Consider the following 7,876-nt stretch of genomic DNA (forward strand, 5'->3'; position numbering starts at 1 on the left):
TAATTGGGTGTCTAGCACCCTCAAGATGGTGTCGCCACTCTTCCAGAGCCCATTTGATAGCCAGTAATTCACGGTTACCCACGTCATAGTTGCGTTCTGCTGAATTAAACTTCCGCGAAAAGAACGCACATGGGCTATACCCAGATCTCCCACTGACTTCCTGCGACAATACTGCTCCTCTCCCCACTTCAGACGCATCTACCTCAATGAAAAAGGGTAGTCGTGCGTCCGGCTGTATTAGCACCGGGGCAGTCGTAAATGGCCCTTTTAGATGACTAAAGGCCTCAAGGGCTGCAGGCGACCATTTTTCCAAGTCGACCCCCTTCTTAGTCAGATCGGTCAGGGGTTGAGCAATAACCGAGTAATTCCTAATGAATTTGCGGTAAAAATTTGCAAAACCTAAGAACCGCTGGAGAGCCTTAAGGTTGTCTGGTCTGACCCATTGGGAGATTGCTGCTACTTTATCAGACTCCATCTGAATCTCCGTGGGTGAAATTACATAACCAAGGAAGATACTTGTTTAGAACCAAATGTGCATTTCTCTAACTTTGATACTCGCGCAAACGGGTCAGGACCAACCTCTGGTGCCGCACATGTGAATCCCAGTCAGGCGAGTACACCAGAATGTCATCAAGATATATGACCAGAAATACCCCCAGGAAGTCATGAAAGACCGCGTTCATAAAACCCTGAAACACAGCGGGGGCGTTACAGAGTCTGAAAGGCATGACCAGACATTCAAAATGTCCTAACGGGGTGTTGAACGCCGTCTTCCATTCATCTCCCTCTCTAATGCGAATTAAATTGTAAGCCCCCCGTAAGTCCAGTTTGGAGAACCAGTGGGCCCCTACCACCTGATTCAACAAGTCAGGAATTAGGGGCAAGGAGCACTGGTTCTTCACTGTGATTTTATTCAAGGCCCGATAATCCAAACAAGGCCTTAGTGTCCCGTCCTTCTTCTCTACAAAGAAGAGACCTGCCCCGGCAGGGGACCTGGACGGCCAGATATGTCGATTTGCCAGAGCCTCTGAGATATAGGACTTGAGGGCCTCATGCTCATGGCCTGACAAATTGAAAATGGCTCCCTTAGGGATGAGACTGTCGGGAATCAGATCAATACCATAGTCCCACTCCCTATGGGGAGGCAAAGCCTCAGACAGTTTTTTGGAGAATACATCCTGAAAGTCTGACAAATACTCCGGAATGAGCACTGTATCTGCGGAGCACATGGCTATAGTAGATAGGTGATTATGACAGGATGATCCCCAATGAGTCAATTCCCAGGTGGACCAATCAAATTGGAGATTGTGCAGTGCCAACCAGGGCATACCAAGCACCACATCAACCGACATTTTTTCCATAACCAGGAAAGACAGTTCTTCCGAGTGGAGAATCCCCACTGTGAACTGTAATCCTGGGGTCCTCCATCATTCCAGGCCTGTGGAGAGAGGGGTAGCATCAATACAAAATGAATTGGTGTCTTCAGCGCCACAAATTCATCCATCAGGGATCGGACAAAACACAGGCTTATCAAGTTAGCGGCTGCTCCAGAATCAATAAACGCTTGCCCTGATCGGGAAAAATCCCGGAATCTAACCTGACACGGTACCAAAAGTTTAGGAAGTACCTGAAGTCCTAGGCGATGCTCCCTACAATTGCCTAGGACTCTGAGTTTTCCGATGGTTCCGGCTGCGAGCGTTGAGACCTCAGGGGGCAGGTTATCACCCGATGTCTAGCTTTCCCGCAGTAGAGGCAGAGACTATGCAACAATCGGATCCGGCATCGCTCTTTGGTGTCCAGCGGATCCACCTCCATCGGCTCGGGAACAGAGACTGGTAAGGAAGAAGAGGGACCAGGGCAAACGACCTCCCTGACTCTACGGGCCTGCCTGTCTTGCTTCCTAGACCTGAGCCTCCTATCTGCCTTCACCGCTAGCTCCATTGCCTCCCTTAAAGACCCGGGAACGGGGTGGGAAATCAACAGGTCTTTTACTGCGTCCGAGAGGCACTGCAGAAAAACGTCTTTCAGAGCGCTATCGTTCCATGCCGTATCCCCCGCATAGCGTCTGAAGATGGAGCAATAAGCCTCCACACAAAATGACCCTTGATGCAGCGCCAACAGGCGCGAAACCGCCAACCCCGCTCAGTCCACTTCGTCAAAGATACCCCCGAGTTCCTGGAAAAAGGAGTTCACGGACTGCAGGCAGGAGGAACCCTCGGCGATGGAAAAAGCCCCGCAGCAGGGACATTATAAGCCCGACCCTCTGGGCCTCCGACCCGGAAGAACGGGGGCGCATCCGAAAAAACAAGCGACACGCCTGTTGGAAAACAAAACATTTGTTCCTCTCCCCAGAAAACACCTCGGGAAGAGGGCACTTAGGTTCTGGGCTGGTTAAGGCGTCCGGACCCTGTGACAACACCCGCTGCTCCTGGGCTGCCATATGGGCGGATAAATCCTGGACCACCGGCACCAGGGCTTGCAGCTGGTTCGCAAGGGCGCTGATCGCCTCCATAGAAAACAGTTTAAGGGCCAGTAATTATGTTACGGCACTCTGACCCCCGAGTGCCAGGTGGGGTGCCCTGAACTTCCCGCACCCCACTGTCCCTGCCTACTTGCCTCGGTCCTGGCTAACCCCAGGCGGACAACTGGATGGCGGTCCCTACCCTGGCTAGGGACCTGGCGACTGCACAAGATGGATCTAACTAGTAGGGGACAGAGTGCCGACAGAAAGGCAGATGGAAATGACCGACAGAAAAGGCAGAGCAAAAGCAAAGCTGGAGAAAAAAGGAGCTGACAAACAAACTAGAGGCTGAACTGAGACAGACAGGACCTACTAGACGCTGACAGAACCAATAACTGGCAGTGAGCTCAGGTCACTGCCAGCCTTATAACTGCAAGACTCAGCCCAGGGGCAGAGAGTGGGAGGAGCCGACTCTCCCACAGCTGCATAAGAAAGATGGAGGAGTGCGGGCGGCACCCTACGGGCGGACACGCCCACGCCGCCGCACACTGGCTGCCCCACGCTGCCGGGCGAGCACCGACTCCAGAGCTCCAGGACGCCGGAGCCGACACCAGAGCGACGCGCGCCGACCGCGGGACACTGCGCCGCCCTGCATGGTAACAAACACCAGACAAGATGAGCAGAGGTCATTTTATTCTTGAGGGTATTAAAAATGTCCATAAATTAATACTCCCAAATTCTTCTGTGACGCTGAGACTTGAAGTTGCCCTTAAATATGATAACTCTGATCCCATCTGTGCTATGTTGTGTCCGTGACTAGAAAAATGTTTAGGCGCAGGTAATTCCGTCTTTCGCTCTTTAATTGAGTGGTGATGAGATCTCATCCTGGCTCTCAGTTTTTGTCCTGTTTCCCCGATATAAAGCCCCCCAACAGGACATTTACTGCACAGGATTAGGTACACAACATTGGACGTGGAACATGTGAATATCCCCGGGATCTTATAGTCCTGCTGTGTGTTGGGGATCCGTATCCTGTCCACAGTCAGTATATGTGAGCAGGTCTTACAGCTCCTTACATTACAGGGATAGGTTCCTTTTTGTGTGTCAGAGGGCAATGCACTCCTGACTATAAACAAACACAATTAGGATATTGTTACACATAATTAACATTTAACAGGTACAAAAGACAATTCAGGTTGTAAATGAATGCGAGGAGGACGATCCTGTGTCTTCCATACAGGGAATAGTAATACTAGATCTAATACCAAAAAGATAAAAGGCCAAAAAGAGTAGAATCTGAATCTAAAAAGTTCTAAAAATGTATACAGGTGTATACAGGTGATTTCATGCTCCTAGAAGCGGAAGGTCAGGTCGGTGTCAGACATCCCCTTCTTGTAATATTCATCAAATATTTCATTTTGAGCCACTGTGAAATGACTCTTCTAGTCTCCGCAGGTTCCTGGAATGAAGGAAGTACAAGATTTAGTGACTAGGATGGCAGACATAGATGTTACTGTAATAGACATTAATGGGAGGTAAGCATTCATACCTTTCCTCATGAAGGGTGAGATGGTTTGGTCCATGACGGAGCTCGGGATGGTGCTGTAGTTGGCCATGGGGTTGTACGCTGGTGGATCTTCTCCAGAACATCATCGGGTAGATCCTTCCCTATGTACTTCATCACTTTTCTGATTTCTCGCTTTGAGTCCTAAGTAGAAGTTTAGAAGTTCTGATCAGCTCTCACAAGACGGCCACATTTGTATAAAGAAGCCTATTCTGACGTAATCTCCTCACCTCTAACATGTCCTCATAGAAGAGGTAGAGAATGTCTCTCTGATGTCTTATTTTCCAAAAGTCCTTAACGTGATAGCCCCATGATCCATAAGAAACTACGGGAGGCAAGCAAGACAAATTACAGGGCATCCCGCAGCCACACATTAGACTCAGATCACATTTTGTGAACACATACAAACATACAACGTATGCACCTGGAATTCTCTTGGCATATACACCAAACATAGCATCAGGCCCCCATTCACCCAATGGAGGCCAATAGAGGGTATATTGCCCAACACCCCCATACACATACATACTGAGAGCGGGTGGGCATGTGTTTTGAATGTACAGCAGCGAAAAAGCTGCTGCCAGACCCCTCTGTGCCCTCCAGGCCCCTCTTTCCTCCTGCAGGCCCCTCTTTCCTCCTCCAGACCCCTTTTTCCTCCTCCAGACCACTCATTACGCCTACAAACCACTCTGTGCCCTCCAGACCCCTGTTCTTCTCCAAACTCCTCTGTCCTCCTCCATACCTCTCTGTGCCATCCAGACCCCTCTGTGCCATCCAGACCCCTCTGTGCCCTCCAGACCCCTCTGTGCCCTCCAGACCCCTCTGTCCTCCTCCATACCCCTCTGTCCTCCTGCAGAGCCCTCTGTGCCCTCCAGACCCCTTTGTCCTCCTCCATACCCCTCTGTCCACCTGCAGATTCCTCTGTGCCCTCCAGACCCCTCTGTCCTCCTTCATACTCCTCTGCCCTCTTGCAGACCCCTCTGTCCTCCTACAGACCCCTCTGTCCTCTTGCAGACCCCTCTGTCCTCTTGCAGACCCCTCTGTCCTCTTGCAGACCCCTCTGTCCTCCTCCAGACCCCTCTGTCCTCCTCCATATTCCTCTATCCTCCAGACCCCTCTGTCCTCCTCCAGACCCCTCTGTCCTCCTCCTTACCCCTCTGTCCTCCTGCAGACCCCTCTGTGCCCTCCAGAGACCTCTGTCCTCTTGTAGACCCCTCTGTCTTCCTCCAGACCGCTCTGTTCTCTTGCAGACCCCTGTCTCCTCTTGCAGACCACTCTGTCCTCCTCCAGACCCCTCTGTCCTCCTCCAGACCCCTCTGTCCTCCTCCATACCGCTCTGTCCTCCTCCATACCCCTCTGTCCTCCTCCAGACCCCTCTGTTCTCTTGCAGACCCCTCTGTCCTCCCCCAGACCCCTCTGTCCTCCCCCAGACCCCTCTGTCCTCCTCCAGACCCCTCTGTGCCCTCCAGACCCCTCTGTGCCCTCCAGACCCCTCTGTCCTCCTCCATACCCCTCTGTCCTCCTGCAGAGCCCTCTGTGCCCTCCAGACCCCTTTGTCCTCCTCCATACCCCTCTGTCCTCCTGCAGATTCCTCTGTGCCCTCCAGACCCCTCTGTCCTCCTTCATACTCCTCTGCCCTCTTGCAGACCCCTCTGTCCTCTTGCAGACCCCTCTGTCCTCCTCCAGACCCCTCTGTCCTCCTCCATATTCCTCTATCCTCCAGACCCCTCTGTCCTCCTCCAGACCCCTCTGTCCTCCTCCTTACCCCTCTGTCCTCCTGCAGACCCCTCTGTGCCCTCCAGAGACCTCTGTCCTCTTGTAGACCCCTCTGTCTTCCTCCAGACCCCTCTGTTCTCTTGCAGACCCCTGTCTCCTCTTGCAGACCACTCTGTCCTCCTCCAGACCCCTCTGTCCTCCTCCAGACCCCTCTGTCCTCCTCCATACCGCTCTGTCCTCCTCCATACCCCTCTGTCCTCCTCCAGACCCCTCTGTTCTCTTGCAGACCCCTCTGTCCTCCCCCAGACCCCTCTGTCCTCCCCCAGACCCCTCTGTCCTCCTCCAGACCCCTCTGTCCTCCTCCAGAGCCCTCTGTGCCCTCCAGACCCCTCTGTCCTCCTTCATACTCCTCTGTCCTCTTGCAGACCCCTCTGTCTTCCTCCAGACCCCTCTGTTCTCTTGCAGACCCCTCTCTCCTCTTGCAGACCACTCTGTCCTCCTCCAGACCCCTCTGTCCTCCCCCAGACCCCTCTGTCCTCCCCCAGACCCCTCTGTCCTCCTCCAGACCCCTCTGTCCTCCTCCAGACCCCTCTGTCCTCCTCCAGACCCCTCTGTCCTCCTCCAGACCCCTCTGTCCTCCCCCAGACCCCTCTGTTCTCTTGCAGACCCCTCTCTCCTCTTGCAGACCACTCTGTCCTCCTCCAGACCCCTCTGTCCTCCTCCAGACCCCTCTGTCCTCCCCCAGACCCCTCTGTCCTCCCCCAGACCCCTCTGTCCTCCTCCAGACCCCTCTGTCCTCCTCCAGACCCCTCTGTCCTCCCCCAGACCCCTCTGTCCTCCCCCAGACCCCTCTGTCTTCCTCCAGACCCCTATGTCCTCCTCTAGACTCCTTGGTGCTGTAACTAGTCACAGGTGAGGGTATGACACGGGTTCAGGATGGCATAATAAACATAGTTATACCTCATAGGAGGGTTCCTGTACTTTTTACTGTAAACTCTCGCTTAAAGCAGCAGTACTTTACATAAAGCGGCTCAAAATACATGTTTTTCGTCCTTTGCTGACATATACAGCGCAGTACCTCATTAGTTCCTCCTGGCAGCAAAAAGGCACATGACTTTAAACATATTTTATCAGAATAGCTTTACATCGTATTCCTTGCAGTGTAATTGCTAAATACATCCTTATGCTGGCTATAGGCCCTAACTTCCAATGCCCCTTACAGAAGGCGTAAAACATGTCATACACGATACTAAAGTCTAGAGGTCGTCACATCATCAACTAGCGGTTTCACTTTCCGGCTTCATTACTCAATCCCATATACACTCTATGCCATGTGCCTAACTGCACCATTACACCTCATCATTATTCCAGTCTATTACATCCCATCAGGCACATTACACCATCGCCATTAACCCTTTATGCATAACATTATAAACATCCCATATACCATTACACTTTAATAACACATAAGTAAACCTTGCAGGACCTTGCTCAACTATTAACTATACTGCCATATTAACCCTTTACATTACCAACAGTCCTGTGAGTCCGTTTACCCCACCACCACAGTGGTGGTGCAATTCTTCTGCACCGCCAATGCAGTGACCAGCCATGTGGGGAGCAAGTCTCCCTCTTCTTCTGTGCACAGTATGGGGTGCTTCACCCCTGGGATACAGCTGGTTCTTCATCTTTTCCCTTATGTCGTCAGGGCTTGCTGGTGGTTTATCTCTGGACAGCTTACCCCCTCCAACTGGCCAACCCCACGATGCTGCTCTACTTTCACACGGTGCGCTGTAAAAAAAATGCTTGTGTGAGAGAATCCATACAGATGAGTTTTTTATCATCACTTTATGCTGAAGCGAATTACCAGGAGCTCCTGAAATGCCAAATAGTGGCCAGAAGGAGCGATCACCACCTCCCTGACTCCTTAGAAAGGAAAGTATTCCTGAGTATAACAGTGGTACTTGTGGCAAGATCCCGCGCGGAAGATATGCATGTGAGGTTCGTATTAGAGGGGTGTTTAGTCTGAGTGTGTTAGCGGATCGGAGTGAGCCGGCTGGGTGGTGTACAGACAGGAGGGAGGCAATGTATGGTGGCATGGTGCCATGCAGAGCTTTGTGGGTGAGGGTGGGGAG

This window comes from Eleutherodactylus coqui, chromosome 8 (assembly GCF_035609145.1).
Source record: "Eleutherodactylus coqui strain aEleCoq1 chromosome 8, aEleCoq1.hap1, whole genome shotgun sequence".
NCBI lineage: Eukaryota > Metazoa > Chordata > Amphibia > Anura > Eleutherodactylidae > Eleutherodactylus > Eleutherodactylus coqui.